Source organism: Dendrobium catenatum, unplaced genomic scaffold, assembly GCF_001605985.2.
Source record: "Dendrobium catenatum unplaced genomic scaffold, ASM160598v2 fragScaff_scaffold_879, whole genome shotgun sequence".
NCBI lineage: Eukaryota > Viridiplantae > Streptophyta > Magnoliopsida > Asparagales > Orchidaceae > Dendrobium > Dendrobium catenatum.
The window spans coordinates 428,340-448,935 of record NW_021319341.1 but is presented as its reverse complement, the minus strand read 5'-3'; positions in this window follow the sequence as shown (position 1 = coordinate 448,935).

Genomic DNA, 20,596 nt, shown 5'->3' with positions numbered 1-20,596 from the left:
TTTTTTGCTTCCGTATTTTTTTCGCATTTATTTTTCTAGTGTGATTTTGGTTTATGTGATTTTCATTCTTTGGGAAAAGAAATTTTAAAATACCAATTCACCCCCCCCCCTCTTGGTTAGCTATGGACTAAGTTCATTAGGGCTTAACATCCCTAACGAACTTTCAGTGTTCGCTTAGAGCTTGATAAAAAATTACAAAAAGGAATTTGGATTGAAGGAAAGCATGGTCGATCATTCCAAAGAGTTGAATATGAGAAGATTTCTTCTCTTTGTTTTCACTGTGGCAAGATTGGTCATTTGAAGAGCAAATGTCCTTCATTAACTTCTACTGAACACAATGTTACTGAAATTAGAAAAACTCCAAATCAAGAAGAAGCAGGTTCCAAAGACAATGATGAATTAGGTCCTTGGATTCAGGTGAAATTCAAGAAGAATAAAGCTTTTAGGAAATATATTCCTAAACAGATAAATTCTGCTTCTAATATTGATCCTACATTGGGTCAAGCAATCATGGAAGAAGGTGAAATTGTTGAAACTCACAACAATGTTGAAATTCAGAAGTCTTCTACTGATGTTATAATTAAATCCAAAATTCTGGATTGTTAGCTGGAAGATTTGGAGCTTAACAAATCTAGTTCTATTTCAGACGTTTCAGAAGGGGAGGGTTGCTTGCGAACTCAAGTATATCCTAAAGGATTACTTGCGAACTCAGGTATTCCCTATCATAATTCTGCTATTATAGCTCAAGGTGTTATCAATAACAATACAATGAAGAAGGATTTATCTCTTGTCAGCGTTTCTGGTGAACTACAAAGGAAGAATGATTTGATAAATAACTGTGTTGAGAATAAAATCACAGATTCCTTACCTCATAAGGCGAATGAAAAGGAAAAGATGTCATCTTCTATAGATAACACCTTGATTATTTTTTAAGAAGAACGGAAAAAATTATTGTCCAGATCAGATATCTCAGGAGAAATTATTATTCTTGACTCTGTTTCAATACAGGACAACTCCAATCCTCCTGTAGACACCGAAGAGGCCATTGAAGGTATTATCTCAACAAATGCAGTTAAATCCCAAGCTAATATCAAATCCAAACTACAAAAGGAGTTGAAATCTTTGGGTAACGTCAGTATACCGTCAAAGCTCAGGAAAAATGAAAAAATCAAAAGGAAAAGTGGTGGGTCTTTTCCCACTCCTAATCCTAAATGAGTTCATTTATTTTTTGGAATTGTAGGGGGGCTAGAAAGGTTGAAGCCTCCAGATATTTGAAAGAGTTGATTAAGGATAATGATGCTATCTTTGTTGGTCTCATTGAGACCAAAATTTCTTCTATAGATTCTTTGGAGTTTAAAAGAGTTATAGGAGATATTTGGGATTATCATTTAAGCACAGAAAGGAGTTTATCTGGTGGAATTATAATATGTTGGAGAACGAACTTGGCTCAATTTACTGTCATAGAAGATTCTAAGCAGCTTGTGTTGGGAAAGCTTATCATTACAAACAAAATTTCCTGGATTATAGCCACTATTTATGGTAGTACTGATTGGTGTGAAAGAAGATCCCTTTGGAACAAATTGGAAAATTTCAAATCTTCTAAACTTCCCATGGTTATGGGAGGTGACTTCAATTGCATCTTATCCCAAAATGATAAAAAAGGTGGGAAAAAGTTCTCTTTGTCTCAAGGAGTGTAAGATATGCTCTCATTTATGAAAGAGTGTGATTTTCATGACATAAAATTCATTGGTCCCAACTACACTTGGTGTAATAATAAAACAGGGAAAGCTCGTATATTAGAAAGATTGGATGGATGCTTACTTAATTGCATAGCATTAAATGACCTGAAAGTTGCTGTTGTTAATCATCTAGCTCGTATTGCTTCCGACCACTATCCCATTATGTTGAGGATTTCTTCTCCGCCTATTCTTCATAATTGTAATCTGAGATTTGAAGATACTTGGCTTTCTTACCCAGCTTCTCATTCGGTGGTTTGGTTTGCTTGGAACAAACCTGCTGGAGGCAATGCAGATTCTATTTTGAATCTTAAATTCAGAAGATCCTTAAAAGCTCTTTTTTTCTGGAGTAAGGCTAAGCACAAAAACTTATCAGAATTGAAAAATAATTTAAAAAAGGAGATTTTAGAGCTTCAAGAAGAAGAATCAAATTCTATAGTCTTTTCTGATCAGAACACTAAATTGCTGAGATCCAAGGTCCAAGAATTGAATGCAACTCTTGGTCGGCTGTGTACATGGTGGAAACAGAGATCTAAATCACGGTGGATTAAAGAAGGAGATAGCAATTCGAAATACTTCCATGCTTCAGCTTCAGCTAGAAAAAACTTTAACTGGATCATTCAGTTGAAGAATAATGATGGATCTATAATTTCTAATCAGGAGGAGATCACTGAAGTTATTTTAAATTTTTCAAAAACAAATGGCGTAGCAGACCCTGCTATATGGACAATTGGCCTCCGTGTTCTAATGCCATTGATGATGCTGATTCTAATTGGCTGGACCGAGATTTTACAAAAGAAGAATTGAAAATTGTGATTAAAAATCTGGGTTCTAACAAAGCACCGGGGAGAGATGGAATTTCCTATTCATTTATCAAAGCATATTGGTATATTATACACAATGATATGTGGAATGCTGTTAATCAATTCTTCAAGACAAGATATATGAATATGTATTTGGAAATATACTAATGTGGTTCTTATTCCTAAGGTAAATAATCCTATTTTACCTACAAATTTCAGACCCATTAGTCTTTGTAATTCAATTTACAAAATTGTGGCCATTTTGTTACTAAATATAATGAGTCATCTATTTCCCAAGATGATTTCAGAAGTCTAATATGCTTTTGTCAGAGGTAGACTTATGTCGAAACAAATCCTTCTTTCTCAAGAACTTTTTCATAAATTTAGATTTTCCAAATCTAAAAAGGGATTTATATCTATTAAAGTTGACATGGAACAGGCCTAAGATAGCATGTGTTGGCCTACTCTCAAACAAGTGCTTCAATGGTTTGGCTTTCCAAAAAAGTTTTCAGATCTTATTTTGGAATGTATCATGAATCCAAAATTCTCTATCTTGATCAATGGGAAGTATTCTAATTGGATTGAGTCTAAATGTGGTTTTAGACAAGGATGTCCTCTTTCACCTTATCTCTTTATCATGTGCTCACAACTTTTATCTGAAGAATTCTTTAGAAATGGGAAAGATATTGGAATGAGAATTACTCCAAATGCTCCTTTGATCTCTCATCTCATGTATGCAGATGAAATAATCATCTTTTCAGATGCAAGTATGTTATGTTTGAAGACTATCTCTACTATATTGAAGAATTATTGCATGTGGACTGGACAAGTCATTAACTCAGGCAAGTCATCCATGCTCTTTAGTAAATCCATTTCTAGAAGTTCTATCAGAAAACTCTCTAGATTGGTGAACTATAAAGTTAAGAAAGAACTAGATTTTCTTGGTACTAAAATTGCCTTAAGGAGGTTAAAAAAATAAGATTTCAACTATCTGATAGACCAAGCGGTTTCCAAGTTGAATATGTGGGGAAACAAATTCATTTCTCTTGCAGGGAAGATTATTTTGCTTAATTCTTCTTTCCTTTCATTACCTATTTTTGTTTCTACAATATCTCTTGTTCCTTTAAGTGTTTTGAAAGAGATAGAGAAGATGTGCAGAAATTTTATATGGAATAAAAGAGATGGGAGCTTTGGTATTCATTATGTTGCTTGGAACGTTTTGTGTAAACCAAGGAACAAAGGAGGTAGAGGGGTGCATTCACTACTAGACAAAATTGGGCCTTTAAGAGCCAAATTGGCTCTTAACTTTATTTCTAATCCTTCTTCTCTTTTGAATAAATCTCTATCAGCTAAGTATGGTAGTGATATTTGGGATTATGGAAATTGTTATTCCTCTTCTTCTTGGAGAATTATATTAAATGGAGCAAAATATATTTACCCTCTTTTAAGATGGAAGGTTTGCAATGGATTAAAGGTGAATACTATGAATGATATTTGGCTTTTTAATAAAAGCCTAAATAAATGGCCTACCTTTACATCCAACATGGATCATGATTGCTGTAATCTATCAAATCTTATCAATAACAGTGAATGGAATGTTGATTAACTAAAGAAACACTTTGGTTTACAGCTTATCGATTTAATCAGACAAGTTTCGATCCATTATAATTCTGATGGTGATAGCTTGGAGTTGATTTCTAAATGCTCAGGTAAGACTATTGCTGCTCTTGCTTATAAAAAATTGGTAGAACATGATTTGGATATGCTTGACTGGAACTGGACAAAGAAGCTGAAACTCAGACCACAGGTTGATCTATTTTGGTGGAGAATTTGTAACAATACTCTACCTTCTAATAGTCTTCTTCATCATAGAGGTATAATTCTTGATAAAGAATGTCCAAGACATTGTCAAGATATAGAAGACATGGAACATATTGCAGTTAGATGCAAAATAATCAAAGAAATTTGTAAGAAGTTGAATAACTGGAATTTTTCTCTGCCTTCATTTAACTCTTTGGATGATTGTCTAAAAGCATTAAGGAATTTTTCGGAGAAGAACCCTTTAAAGGGAAATATTGCTCGATTATTTTTTCTGTTGGAAAAGCAGAAATAAAATTTCTCATGGTGGCAATGAAGATACCTTCTCCTTCTTAGCTACTAATGCTTTGGATTATGCATTTGGCTCATTCTATGACAATCTAGTTTGGGATAACTAGGGAGCTAATCAGCACCTCTCATTGCTGGAAATGAATGCTTGGCTTCCTCCACCTCCCGGCTGGATCAAATGCAACGTGGATGCTGCTTTATCCAGTAATTTTGTTGCCGGTATTGGTGGTGACTTCAGAGATGAATACGGAAGATTTTATGGAGCTTTTTGTTACAATATCAATCACTGGGACATAGCTCAAGTGGAAGTTCTCTCTATTCTATCATTGAGAAGGTATGTCCAAGATTGGATGCTTGATGCTAAAGGTATTATGATTGAAGGTGATAATCATAATGTTATCTTATTATTTCAAAGGGCTCTTCACAATAAGTCTATTTCTGAAGAATTTCTAAACCCAAAGGATTTAGATTTTCTTAAATACTTTAAACAAGTAGTTTTTTCTTTTATTAGAAGAGATTGTAATAAGTTAGCCGATGAGTGTGCTAACCTAGCTATTACTTCAGATTTCTTTTGGAAGGATCTAAATCATAGTAATATTCCTCCTTCATTTATTAATGTTTTGAAGAAGGAATTTTTTGGTTCATAGTTGCTTTAATAAAATTTGCTCCATGCATTTTCTCAAAAAAAAAAAAATCAATGGGAGTATTACAAAGTGGATTAAGGCTAGATGTTTTTTTAGACAAGGATGTCCCTTGTCACCTTATTTGTTTATTTTATGCTCCCAATTACTTTCCAATGCATTTTCTTAGAGAGGTTCCAACATTGGTATTAAAATCGCCTCAAACATGGATAGAATTTCTCATTTGTTGTATGCTGACGACATTATAATTTTTTCAGAGGCTCATCATAACAAAACATGGAAGATTTGTAAACTATTGAAAGATTATTGCTGTTGGACGGGTCAAAATGTTAATATCCAAAAATCTTCTATCCTTTTTGCCAATTCGACCATGAGGTCTAGAAGGAAATCCATTTCAAGGATGTTGGGTTTTAAGGTGGTGAAAGAGATGATGTATCTTGGCATCAAGATTGCTTTGAGAAAGTTGATAGTTTCAGATTTCCAATTCCTATTAGAGAAAGCTGCTGGTAATTTAAATGTATGGGGCAATCGGTTTATCTCTCTAGCTGGAAAATTACTACTTATCAAGTTGGTCTTCCTTTCTCTCCCTACTTTTCTATCTTCTAATTCTTTAGTCCCTAAGGGAGTCTTGAATGATTTGGAAAGAATGTGTAGGAAGTTTTTATGGAATAAGCAAGACGGGAGAAAAGACTTACATTATGTCTATTGGGAGAAGATGTGTTGTCCGATCAGGTTGGGTGGACAGGGTGTGTAGTCGGTGGCTAGCAAGGCAGGTCCTTTGAGGGCCAGATTTGCATGTAATCTCATCTCTAACCCTGGTTCTCTTGTGAATATAAATCTTATTGCTAAATATGGTAAACAATTGTGGAAACATGATTCTAGGAAGAACTGCTCTTCAATTTGGAAAGTTATTGTCTCGTGTTTCAAGTCTTTAACCTCCATAATTAGGTGGAAGGTTGCTACTGGTTCAGAGATCAGTATCTTAAATGATACATGAATTTTTGATAAATCATTATCTAAGTGGCCTACATTTGCTATAGAATTAAGTGAAGATTTAAAGCTAGATGTATGCATACGAAATAGAGAATGGGATGAAACTCAGTTACTGAGGTTCTTTGGACGTCAGATGGTAGATGTTATATTGGAAATTGAAATTTGCCCGAAATTATTTGTAGACCGTTTGGAGCTCATACTCAAATGTTTAAGGACATCAATCTCTGCTTTGATTTCTTAGAATTCAAGTAGAGATGGTGATGAAGATGTTCACTGGCGATGGTGTAAAAAACTGAAGCTCAAGCCTACTATCAATTTGTTTTGGTGGTGTTTGATAAACAATGCTCTTCCATCAAATGATTTTTTATCATATAGAAGGTTGTTGGATCATAAAGAATGTCCCAAAGGATGTATGTTGTTAGAAAATTTAGAACATATTGTTGTCAAATGTTTGAAATTAATAGAAATTACTAATATGCTCAGGAAATTGGGGGTTCATGGTTCCAGATTTCTGTTCTTTAGAGGACTATTTTTCAGGTCTTAAATCTTATGCCGAGATCAATCCTTTCATCAGAAATCTATACTGTACAGCTGTTTATTTCTGCTGGAAGAGTAGAAATAAAACAGTTCATGGAGGTAAAGAAGACAGTTTATATGTTATTGCAACTAATGCCTTAAGTATGACGTCTACTTCTCATAATCTTAATTAAATTTTGGACCACTGGGATTCTAATTAGCTTTCTAAGCTATCATATTCTTTTTGGTATCCCCCTCCACCCGAATGGATTAAGCTCAACATTGATGAATCTTTAGAAAGAAATCATAATGCTGGAGTGGGAGGAGTCCTTAGAGACCACAAGGGCAGATTCTTATGTGCTTTTGGAGTCAATTATATGCATTGGGTCTCAACACAAGTGGAGCTATTCTCTATTTTATCAAAAAAAAAAAAAATCATAAAGGATTGGATGCTTGATTCAAAAGGTATCATTGTAGAAGGAGACAACCAGAATGTGATCAATTTTGTTCATAGACTATTCAATAACGAGCCCGTAAAGGAGAAGCTTGTTAAGCTTGAAATTTTTTCTTTTCTCTTTGATTTTAAACAAGTTTTGTTTCATTTTATAAAAAAGAAATTGTAATAAGTTAGCTGACTTTTGTGCTAACTATGCTCGTTCTTTAAATTTTTGTTGGGAAGACTTAGGTGATAATAAGATTCATCCTATTTTTATTTATATGTTAAAGGAGGAATGTGATTTTGATTCAATCATTTAGTCATTTGTATCTTTCTCTATTGAATAAAATTTCTATATGCATTTCTTCATAAAAAATATTAGATTTAAACAAGAATTTGACTTTTAATAGGAAAAAATGGTGAAAAAGGATTCATTTAGCCGAGCTCACATAGTGGGATAAAAGCTTGATGTTTACATTGTTTCTATTTATTTTATTTTATTTTATTCATTTATTTATAATTAAAAAATTATTTTATTTGGATTATTTAATTTAATTTAATTATTGATTTAGTATTTACTTTTTTATTTTATTTCAATTTTTATAGATTATTACTTATCATTATTATTATTTCTTATTATTTATTTACTTATTTATTTCATTTATTTAAACCTTTAACATTAATTTTTTAATTAAACTTAGAATTTTTCAAATTTCTTATTTTTTCTATATTCTACAATGTATTCAATGTTCAAATGCTTTTAGTTTATAATATGATTTTTTATTTATTTATGAAATTTTAAAGTTTAGTTCATATTTATTATTTAACTATTAAAGAGATTTTGTATTTTTTTATAAGAAATATTTTCCAAACATCTTGATACTTTGACCATAAGTAATGAATGACCTAAAATGAAACTCATAAAAGTTTGGAGTAATTTTGTTTTGAATTTTTAAAAAGATTTTATTTATTTATTTTTCATAATTGTTCATTATATTTCTTTTTAGAAGATTAATAGAGGATTTTTATTTTCCTTGATTGCAATTTACATTTTAAAGAGAGTGAATTTTATTTTACAGTTTATATTTTTATTTTAAGCTTTTATTTATTACTAAAGTTCTTAGATCATTTTGGGTTGTAATTGTGGTTAACTAATTAACTGGCCAAATGACTACCAATTGCAATGAAATTTAATTTTTTAAAGTAAATGCTTATATAATTTTGTAAAATTTTTATAGGTGATCTACACAGAGAAAATGGATGCAATAAATGTTCTTCTAAGCATTATATTAGTGTAAACAATTCACATAAATTTCATGCACTTATTCTCATTGAATTAGGAGTTCTGAACTTTCAACTTGTTAAGTGAATTATGACCTAAGAACTTCAAAAAACCAATTAAGCAAGAGAGTGATTCAAACTAACTTGAGAAAATTTAGGGATTATTCACATGCCTTAAAGTTTAATTAAGCATATATCAGATCCAGTTTAATGTGTCTAAGCATGCGAATTACACAAAACACTCAAAACCTTAATCTAACTATGTAGGGAAATATATCCATCATATGGCTTCAATGTTTAGCTCAATAGATAGATGGAATTTTCATAAATTCATAATGGGTTTATTCACCAAATTTGGATTAGTGTACATGAAGTTATGAATTTTTTAAGTTATTTTTAAATACAATTAATCCCTAATCTAAGTAATTACACAATTGGACTAACTAACTTAATGGCACTTTTCCATGCTACATTAGTGGAATGGTTACTTAGAATTATGGCGGGCCACTTGCTTAATTGGATAAATTCAAGATCGTTCAATTTGGGATCAAATGATGTTGATTAAATCACTCGAAACCAAAGGACATTTGGACGACTTTTGATGCAATGAAATCACAACTATTTCACCAAACAAAAGGGAATGGATGGTTTTTATTTCATATTTAACCTCCTACAACTAATATTATTCATTTGTATATTTTTGATTAGATCAAGGGATCTATTGAACCAAACTTTTAAAATTGATCAAGGAGGATCTACATGAATAGATTGTCCAATCCAATGATTGGAACACCTTGAATTGATCATCCTCTTCATAATATTTATGCCCTAATGAGATTGAGCTTATGAATGAAAATTACTTCATATAGTGGGGATCTAAGGGGGGTTTTGATTCTTATGCTGTTGACTAGACCCAAGAAATATGTCTTCTTTGGACACAAAGTATAGAAAAATCTTGATCAAAAAGTGACTTTTGATTTTAATCGTGGAGAGTAGGAATTGGATGGGGAAAGCTAAGGATCAATTGCTCAAACTCCCAAAAAGCATAAAAGTTTAAATACAAGAACTAAGCTTATCTATAATTGGATAGTTTATAGGGAGAAGCCCACTACATGATGATTAAATTCTTATGCTAGGCTATTAGGATTGTGTTAGCTAGTTAAAAAAAAAAATGCAGGTAGTTATCTAAAAAAGGATGGGCACATGGAGTGACACAGCTTGGCCAATTGAATTAAACTAATTCAAATATGCTCTATTCATGAAGATTTTATCCACCTCAAGCCAATATAAGGATTTGTTGGTTAGTCTAGGTTGAGTATAGATGTTTACAGAAGGTTTTACATGCTTTGGTTTATTCCATTTTTGTTTAGAGTGAAAGATAGCTCAATTAAGCTCACTTAGGTACACTTGGGTTGATAATTTTGGCTAACCTAAGTTAACCTAAGTGATGGGAAAGCTTGACGAAATTCAAGGTGGTTATTGGCAGGCTTTGCATGCATTGATTTGATCAAATTAAAGCTGGTAAAGGTAATTGGCCCTTTCAGTTCACTTTGGGCTAGCTTGAGCTAGCCCAAATTGGTGATGCAATATAGCAAAAACATGGAATTGAAAGCTTGGGCCATTTAGAACATTTGATGTATTTAGATGAGTTTAATAATAAGCTAGAATTTGGAGTTAGGTGAGTCAAGGGTGTATTACCTATATGGTTCATTTGGTCAAACTAGGTTAACTTGTCAACCAAGGTCAACCTAGACCAATGATTGGGTCAATTAGGTTTAGGGAAGTTTATGGATATGTTTAGAAGTGTTTGGAAAGTTTGCCAACATTTATGTATTTAATTACATAAAAAGGTCATTTAGGTCATTTCGGTAATCCTTGGTAAATTTGGTCAACCATGACTCATAATGGATTTAATTGGGTTTAAATTACTTCATATAAGTGTTAAGAATGTTTGAGATGCCATGCTATGGTTTAAAATGGTTTAAATCTATCAATTTGCATTTTAAGTCAAATAAGGTTCATATAGTCAACCTGGTCAACTTAGTTCAAACATGGCCAGCCATGGGCTCCAATAGATTTTATCATGAAACAAAATGAGTTTAGAGGTCATAAAAACTAATCCTATAGTTTTGGATCATGTAAGGACCAAGATTCATTCAGAGGAAATCAATTTATGGTTTAATGGGGTTAATGGTCAAACTTGGTCACCATAGGCTAACCAGGGTTAACCATGGATCCCAATGAGCTTAAATCATTTAAATGATCTTCAAGTATAAGTTTATGTCAATTCCCAATGTTTTGGATAAAGTTTAGTTCAATATACCCTATTGAGTGGAATGGAATGTAGTTAAGTTTAATGTTTATGGGAATATTATTACTGGAAGGGTATGAGGGCTTCCAAATACCCTTAGGGATGCTCCAAAAAGATGTTAGGTCAATATAAAATTGACCAAACTAAGTCTTAAAGGCTCCATCTTGTGTTTCTATTAAGGCAAGGCTTTCCACAATAATAATTTTCTTGTAAACTGTAAATAGTGGATTTAGGATACTGACCTCATATAAAATGAGCTCAATATTACACACAATGTTAATATTCTAATTTTTTTTTTAACTATTTTTTATTTTAATGATACTTATTACCTAAATGTTGTATAACTATTTATATTTAAATAATGTAATTCTAGACTCGATTTTCTTTATAGGGGTTCAGACATCTTGTTGAGCATGTGAAATGTTCACTATATATACTTTATGAAATTTCAAGAAAGTGAAAAGTTCTAGTTGAGTAGAGTTTGATAAGGTAAGAATCATTAATATCTAGCTCAATTGTGAGGTACTCTTATTGTCTAATCTTTATGTTTTGATGTATACAATGAATTGTATTGGGTTACTTATAATTGATTCTTTTGAATAATGAAAATTTTGGACAATGATTTTATTATTACTCTTTATTATATTCTCTAGGTTGCTTTGGTATGTTTGAAATACTAATGAGATGGCTAGTTTTGGGATTTGATTCTTCCATTAGGTTATGGGGCATAATTTCTAGTACCTTCACCTTATCCTCCTCAATGAGTTTATCTTTACGCTCATCCTCCAAGTGCTTATGATCTTTGTTATAGGCTCACTCCAAACTTTGAATCTTTCCCAACTAATCATAGTGGAGGCCAGATAGAAAGAATACTATATGCCAAACTCACTCCATAATATTCATTTTAGAGTAATAAAGCTCCTCTTCATGAATCCCTTTGAGGTGGTCCCTTTTAATTAAAGGTAGATGATGTCAACCTATTAAAAATACTTGCATAAGATTTGAGGAGTTATCTTGGAGGTCTTACTAAAGGATGTTCTCTCATTATTGTAACTCGAGCTTATGAGTTTATATTTTTTGATGATAACAAATATTATGATTCACTTTCTGCTGCCTATATGTACTTGAATTTTATGTTTATTTGTGTGTGTATTAACTTTTCAGGACTATAGTGCACCACTCAAGGCTCAAGATTTGGGAGAACTATTTTACTTGTAATTTTCACTGATCTAATTTTTTATTTCTTGTGTCATGTCCTGTAGGGGTGCTTGCTTGCTTTGTGACCGTGCACACAAACACTTGGGAATTTTTTCCATTTGATTTAGAGTTTACTGTTTTTGGTCACATCATTCGGGATGATCTGTACATCATCCTGGACGATCTGTCAAAAAAAAAAATCCTAATTAGGGCATCTTAGCCATGGCAGCCGTCATATCACATCATCCTAGACAATTTTGTATCGGTCAGGACGATAGGCTCAAAACAGAAAGAATCGGCAGCCAGATCTATTTAGATATTAGTTATTTTTGGACATTGGCAAAGGCATCATCCTGGATCATCCTGGACGATCCAGTATAATTTTGCCTAAATTAATCTGGTATTTAAGGAAAGCAATTAAGACTTATTTGTACGATCAAATCATCTTAAATAATGGTAGGATTGGCCGGGACGATACGTTGGATGACATGAACAAATTTATTCTGATCATCCCAAATTATCCTTGTTGATTAGGTTTAAATTGCCTTGATCGTACATGATAATATTTATATCATCCTGGATGATAAAGTCAGCCAGTTGCAATTAATGAGCTCATTTTGAGCTCCTCTATTTAAATTTTATAAGGCACTTCGTATGTGTCTTTGACAGCCATTGTAGCTTTGTTCTTTTGGAGGGAACTTGAAGAGAGAGCTTGAAAGGAAGAGAGGAAAGGGTGGAGTTTGAGAGAGGGAGAAGATCCTTAGAGGGGGTTTCAAGGGAGTGTCGAGGGGGATTCCACATGGTTGCTCCGGCGAGCTTGCACCTTAGTACCATCGGATTCAAGGCTTGTCTTGAGGGAAGTTCTGGGAAGAAGAAGATCTCTTTGATGTCAAAGGACCCGACTACTCTGCTACACTGGGGAAGGTGGAAGTGATTTTGTAAGGGCTTCTCCGCCTAGCCGTGGGGGGCTAAATGAGAGACACTGAGTTTAGTGGAATACTCGGAGGGTGCCTCCGAGGAGTGGACGTAGGTCAAGGTTTGACCGAACAACTATAAATCCGGCGTGTTTTTTCCTTTATTATTTTTGCATTTATTTTCCGCATTGTGCTTTCTTTGTGGTAAATTTTGGTTTGGTTTGTGTTTTTATTGAAAGAAGTTTTAAAATACCAATTCACCTTTCTCTTAATTAGCCTTGGGCTAGTTCATAAGGGCCTAACATCCCTAACGAACTTTCAAGTGATATCAGATCGTGATTCATAAAATCTAGTTTTTGAAAACTTTTGAATTTTGATCCATGGCTAATTTTTATAGTAATAATATTGCGGAAGGTTATTCAATCACCAAACCACCTTTATTTGAAAAAATTACTTTTAATTTTTGGAAAATTTGTATGTCTACTTTTTTGCAATCAATTGATTTTCGAACGTGGCAAATAATTTTAAGTGGTTATTCTATACCATCTCGTATTTTAGATGGAATTAAAATTGATATTTCTTTTAATCGATGGAGTAGAGAAGAACAAATCAATGCTCAATTAAATGCTAAATCATTGAACTATTTTTTCTGTGCTTTAAATTCTGATAATTTTATGTTTGTTTCCACGTGCACTACTGACAAGAAAATTTGGGATAAATTACACACTATATACTAAGGCATTAGTGAAATTAAGTAATCCAGATTAAATATTTTAATGCATGATTATGAATTATTTTGCATGAAAACTTATGAGTCGATCTTAGACATGTATACTAGGTTTATTCAAATTATGACATCATTCCATGCTTTAGGTAAAGAATTTTTAAACTTTGAAAAAGTCAATATAATTCTACATTGTTTACTTGACAAATTTGATGCCAAAGTTGTTGTTATTTGTTAATAAAAAAATTTGAATAAATATTCTATTGATAATTTTTTTTGCTCACCCATTGCCTACGAATATTTGCTCACCCATTGCCTATGACCAAAGTTTGGGTCAAAGACTTTTGGATGTAGGTGAGATGATAGTACTAAACGCTGAAGACTCAGAGAAAAGTGGCTTAGTTGGTGACGAAAGCAATGACTTATCAAGCAAATTAAAAAGCCCACCAAAGCATAAGCATCAACAAAAGTGGAACAAAAATAAAAATGACAAAAATGTTAAGATTTTTTCTGACATTATTTGCTTTGGATATAGGATGCCTGGACACATGAAAAATTAGTGCCCTAATTTGAGCACTCTTCCTACAAAAGAAAAGGTAAAAGCTAAGAAAATTGTAAAAATGACAAATAATGAAAAAAAATCTCCTGGGTAGACCTAGCTTCTGAATAATCAAATCAGGAGCAAGATGATGTTTAAACCACTATTTGTGTGTTTATTTTTCTGTGTATGCATGTTTTATTCATTTTTGTGTTTTCTTTTTTGAGTTTTTCTTTGGATTTGTTTTTCATTCTTTGTTTCCTTTCTTCTCTTTTTCATAAAAATTTTAATATGTTTTTACTTTTCTTTTTGTGAAGTTATCTCTATTCAACACACACGTTCACCTTTCAAAAATGAAAAACCTACCTCCTATTTTTCTTGAATTCTTATGTAAGATATGGTTGACTTCTCTAAAAGCAGTCAAAGAAAGGAAACTCATGATTTTGTTTCTCTATCTCTTTTCTTAAAGAGGTTATTTTACTTTTGTTTCAAAATCTTCATCATATTATAAATTAGATTTTGAAACTGATATTTTTCATCTCCCTACATTTTATTTATCGCATAGGGATCTTTTGCAATTTGTTAAATCTACCTCATAATTTTTTAAGTAGTTTATTTTATCAATAGAATATGTTTACTTTTATTTTTAAAATTTCAGAAAGATAGCATATTTAATTTTTTAAAAAATGGCCAATAATGCCAAATATCAAAGTGGCTAATGACGCCAAATCAAAAGATGCACAATGATGCCAAATTGTGAAAGATAAACAACGTGTATGAAAAAAAAAGATGCGTAAAGTGCACCAAAATACTGACAAGAGGCATAAAATGAGCCCACAAAAAAGTAATGCCTACCTTTCTTGTACTTCTTAAAGCTTAAGAAAACCCTTGATGTTTTTGATACTTGAGCTTGAAAATCATGATTCCTGATTCAACAATTTTAGCACTAATCTTCTATTTGATATATTTTATGAAAGGAGTTTTAAAAAAATTAGTTTTTTTCTAATTTATTCCTTGATTTAGATATTGGATTAAAAAGTTTTGGAGCCTTTAAAAGAACTTCAGCTTGGATTAACAATTTTTTAATTTCTAACCTTTTTTGGATTATACATTGTCAATCCATCTCTTACTAAGTTTTTGAATAAAATCAATTGGTAACTTTCTCATTTTAAGAATGTTCATTTTTTTTCCTAGACTAGGGATCATTTTGTTTTTTATTTGTTTACCTGTGCCTCTCCTCTTTTTGATAATGTCAAAGGATGAGAATGTACTGTTATATATGTATTTATTTTCTATTTTTTATAAAAAAATTTATAAAATAAAAATAATAAAAATTTTATCTTCCCATATTTTTAAATTTTTATTCTAGTGAGGGGGAGATTAGGAGAAAATATTTTCAATTTTGCAAATTTAAGAAGTAAAATTTGCAATCATCAAAAAGGGGGAGATTATTATAATTCGAGTTTATGAGTTTATGTTTTTGATGATAACAAATATTATGGCTCACTTTATGTTATCTACTTGTATTTGCAATATATATTTATTTGTGTGTATACTAACATTTCAGGAAAACCATGAAACATCAAATAAAGAATCATAGCTTTAAGATTGGGTTGAATAATGTTATGTTGTAAAAGGGTCCTTAGTATTCATTGATGTAATTTTTTATTTCTTGAGTCAAGTCCTGTAAGGGAGTATGCTTGCTTGGTGACCATGCACACACTTACTCAAGGGAGTGAGATCTATTCAAATCCAGAAGATCAAGTTTTAAACTAATCGCACTGGATGATTTTAGATCGTCTAGGACGATCCTTTATGATCTTGGAAAAGAGCCACCAATGACAATTTAGGCAAATATTTAAGTTTAAAATTTTGTTCAAATTATCCTGTATGATCAGATCATCCTGGACGATTAATACAAATCATGCCTAAATTGATCATGTAATTAGAGGACTAATTATGATTAAATTTTTTAATCTGATCATCCTGGACGATCTATATATCGTACAGGATGATGTTTGCTGACATACTTGATTTTTCTAAATCGTCCTAGCCGAAATACCATAATTTTTCCTCTAATCATCTTGGACGATCCACAATATCATCCTGGATGATTTTTATATTTTTTGTACCAATCATCCTGGACTATCTTAATATCGTCCAGGACTATCAGGTCAAATTCTGCACATCGTATAGGACGATTCTGCGATCATCTAGGATAATTCTAGGAACTAAAATTGAGTTTTTAGGGTTTTCTGAAGCCCTATTTTTAAGAACATTGTACGGGATGATCCTGCGATCATCATGGACGATGTTTGGCTCAAAAATTGAGTTTTTAGGATTTTTGGAAGCTCTCTTTTTATGCATATCGTACAGGACGATCCGACGATCATCCTGGACAATAATGTCAGTTTTGCAAATATATTTAAAGACATTTTACTTTCTCATGAAGAGTGTCTTTGGTAGCCATTGTAGCTTCATTCTTTTGGAAGGAACTTGAAGAGAGAGCTTGAAAGGGAGAGAGGAAAGGGTGGAGTTTGAGAGAGGGAGAAGATCCTTGGAGGGGGTTTCAAGGGAGTGTGGAGGGGGATTCCACACGGTTGCTCCTGCAAGCTTGCACCTTAGTACCATCAGATTCAAGGCTTGTCTTGAGGGAAGTTCTAGAAAAAAGAAGATCTATTTGGTGTCAAAAGACTTGGCTACTCAGCCGCACCAGGGAAGGTGGAAGTGATTTTGTAAGGGCTTCTCCGCCTAGGTGTGGGGGCTAAAGGAGAGACACTGAGTTTAGTGCAATACTCTGAGGGTGCCTCCAAGGAGTGGAAGTTGGTCAAGGTTTGATCGAACCACTATAAATCTGGTGTGTTCTTTCCTTTATTATTTTCACATTTAATTTTCGCATTGTGTTTTCTTTGTGGTGGATTTTGGGTTGGTTTTTTTTTTATTGCGAAAATTTTTTTAAAATACCAATGCACCTCTATCTTAATTAGCATTGGTCTAGTTTATAAGGGCCTAACATCCCTAATGAACTTTCAAAGACTTGATTGCACAATCAAATAGTCCTGGACAATCACAGGATGAGCTGGGATGATACGCTGGATGATGTGAACAAATTTCTTCTGATCATCCCAAATCAACCTAGCTGATTAGGCTTAAATTTCACTGATCATAAAGAATGATATTTATATCATCCTGGACGATAAATCAGCAAGTTGCAATTAATGAGCTCATCTATTTAAACTTTGACAAGGCACTTGGTATGTGTCTTTGGCATCCATTATAACTTCGTTCTTTTGGAGGGAACTTGAAGAGATAACTTGAAAGGGAGATAGGAAAGGGTGGAGTTTGACAGAGGGGGAAGAACCTTGGAGGGGGTTTTAAGGGAGTGTGGAGGGGGTTCTACACGGTTGCTCTAGCGAGCTTATACCTTAGTACCATCGGATTCAAGGCTTGTCTTGAAGGAAGTTTTGGGAGGAAGAAGATCTCTTTGGTGTCAAAGGGCCCGACTACTCCGCCACACCGGGGAAGGTGTGCAATACTCGGAGGGTACCTATGAGGAGTGGACATAGGTAAGGTTTGACCGAACCACTATAAATCTGGTGTGTTCTTTCCTTTATTATTTTCACATTTATTTTATGCATTTTGATTTTCTTTGTAGTGAATCTTGGTTTTGGATGTGATTGTGTTTTTAGTTTTAATATCCAATTCACCCCACTCTTGGTTAGCCTTGAGACTAGTTCTTAAGGGCCTAACATCCCTAATGAACTTTCAAGTGCCTTCAGTGCACTTTCAAGTGGTATCAGAGCGGGATTCATTAAAATGAGTTTTTGAAAACTTTTAAAATTTGATCCATGGATAATTTATGTAATTGTAATATTGCATAAGGTTATTCAATCACCCGACCACCTTTATTTGAAAATATTACTTTTGATTTTTGGAAAATTCACATGTCTACTTTCTTGCAATCTATTGATTTCCAAATGTGGCAAATGATTTTAACTGGTTATTTTGTACTGTCATATATTATAGATGGAATTAAAACTGATATTCCTTTTAATCAATGGAGAGAAGAACAAATCAATGCTGAATTAAATGCTAAATCACTAATATTTTTTATGTGCTTTAAATTAGGTTGATTTTATGTTTTTATCCAGATGCTCTACTGGCAAGGAAATTTAGGGTAAATTACACACCTTATATGAAGGCATGAGTGTAATCAAGCAATCCAGATTAAATATTTTTATGCATGATTATGAATTATTTTGCATGAAACCTTATGAGTCGATCTTAGAAATGTATACTAGGTTTATTCAAATTTTGACATCATTGCATACTTTAGGTAAATAATTTTTAAACTTTAAAAAAGTCAATAAAATTCTACATTATTTACTTAACAAATTTGATGTCAAAGTTGTTGTTATTTATGAATAAAAAAATTTGAATTAATATTCTATTGATAATTTGATTGCCTCACTCATTGCCTACGAGCAAAGTTTGGGTCAAAGACTTTTGGATGTAGGTGAGATGATAGTGCTAAACGCTGAAGACTCGTAGAAAAGTGGCTTAGTTGGTGATGAAAATAATGACTTATCAAGCAAATTAAAAAGCTCACCAAATCATAAGCATCAATAAAAGTGTAATAATGATAAAAATGGTAAGAATGTTAAGATTTCTTCTGACCTTGTTTACTTTGGATGTAGGAAGTGAAATTACAAGATGGACAAGAGGGGGGGGGGGTGAATTGTGAAAATATTTTGACAATAGTTAAAACCTAAGCAGGAGTACTACTATTTCTTGATGTTTTAAAGTTTTAACATGAAAATTTAAACAACCTTTTTTTTCACAAATTTTCCAAAGTAAATATTGAAAAAATAAAATGCACGCAGTAATGAAAGATAATAAGGAAAAAGCACACCGAGATTTTTATAGTGGTTCGGTCAAACCATGACCTACTTCCACTCCCCCGAGTCCTCTGCTCCGGGTATTTCACTACAAGCAATAGCTCTTCTTTTGCCCCCCTTGGCAAGGCGGAGAAGCCCTTACAATACTCCCTTTCACCAACCCGGCGTGGCGGAGTGCCAAACTCTATTTTCACCCTCCTAACGACGGCAGAGAATCTTCTCGTTTTTCTCCCTCCTGGAGAAGGCAGAATACCTCGAGGTCACGGATGTAGAAGAGCCTTTCCTCTTGGAGATCCTCCCACAAATTCTTCTAGGGCCATAGGAGGAGCAAGATGCAGCAAGTTCAGAGCAACCGTGTGATCTCCCTCACACCTCTTCTCCCTCACAACGCTCACCTTCTCCTTCCTCTCTCAAACCCTAAAGAACTTCTCAAGAGCTCTCTCCCTCGAAATCCCTCTCTAACTACGTTCTCCTCTCTCTGATTCACCCTTAAAAAATTACTATTTTGATACCTAAAAACGGGCTCCAAAAACCTAAAATTTCAAAAGTAGCTGTTACTATCGTACAGTACGATTTCTAATCGTATAGTATGATATTCATAAAAAGACTTCGTCCTGGTACGAAGTGGTACGAACAGTTCAAAAACATTCGTGCAGGACGATATTAAATCGTACGGTATGATCCACAACAATTCTGTTCGTACAGGATGATAGTCGGGACGATCAAACATCATCTCTGTTCATCGTATGGTACTATATACATCGTACAGTACGATGAGACAAAACCCAAGAGATCGTCCAGGACGATCTTCGGGACGATCATAATTCATCTCTGTTCATTGTATTATATGAAGGGTTCGTACAGTATGATGTTCAAATTATAATTAAGCCCGGAGTTCTTGCACTAATCAAGGATTTATTGCACTAATCACAGGTTAAATTAAGTAAGTATTTAAAATAAATCGTACAATACGAACATGTTCATACTGTATGAACGGCGCAAAATAACTTAAGTTAAAACGACGGCTAGGGTTTTGTATTTGAACATATCATACAGTACGATTATATTCGTACGGTACAATCTATTCGCAGAATCATCCTACAAAGCTCTGATCGTATGGTACGAAATAATATAGTACAGTACGATCTACAGAGAAAGAAAAACTCTAAACTTTTTATTTAAAAATACTCTCCCCCTGTGTGTATGCATAGTTGCTCAGACTTTTATGCATTTTGTGGCTAGACTCAAGAAAATAAAAATAAAACAAACTACAAAATACATTGCAGACTCATACTCCTAATCTACCCATTCTTGAGTCTTCCTGTCATCCTGAGTTGCTTTTGATCTTTCCTGAAATGTTAGTACACACGAATAATAGCAAATAATATTTAATGAATCTCAAGATAATTCAAGCGACATTATTTGTCATCATCAAAATCTCAAACTCGGGGTCATGAGTTGCAACAATCTCCTCTTTTTTGATGATGTCAATTAATGTTTAT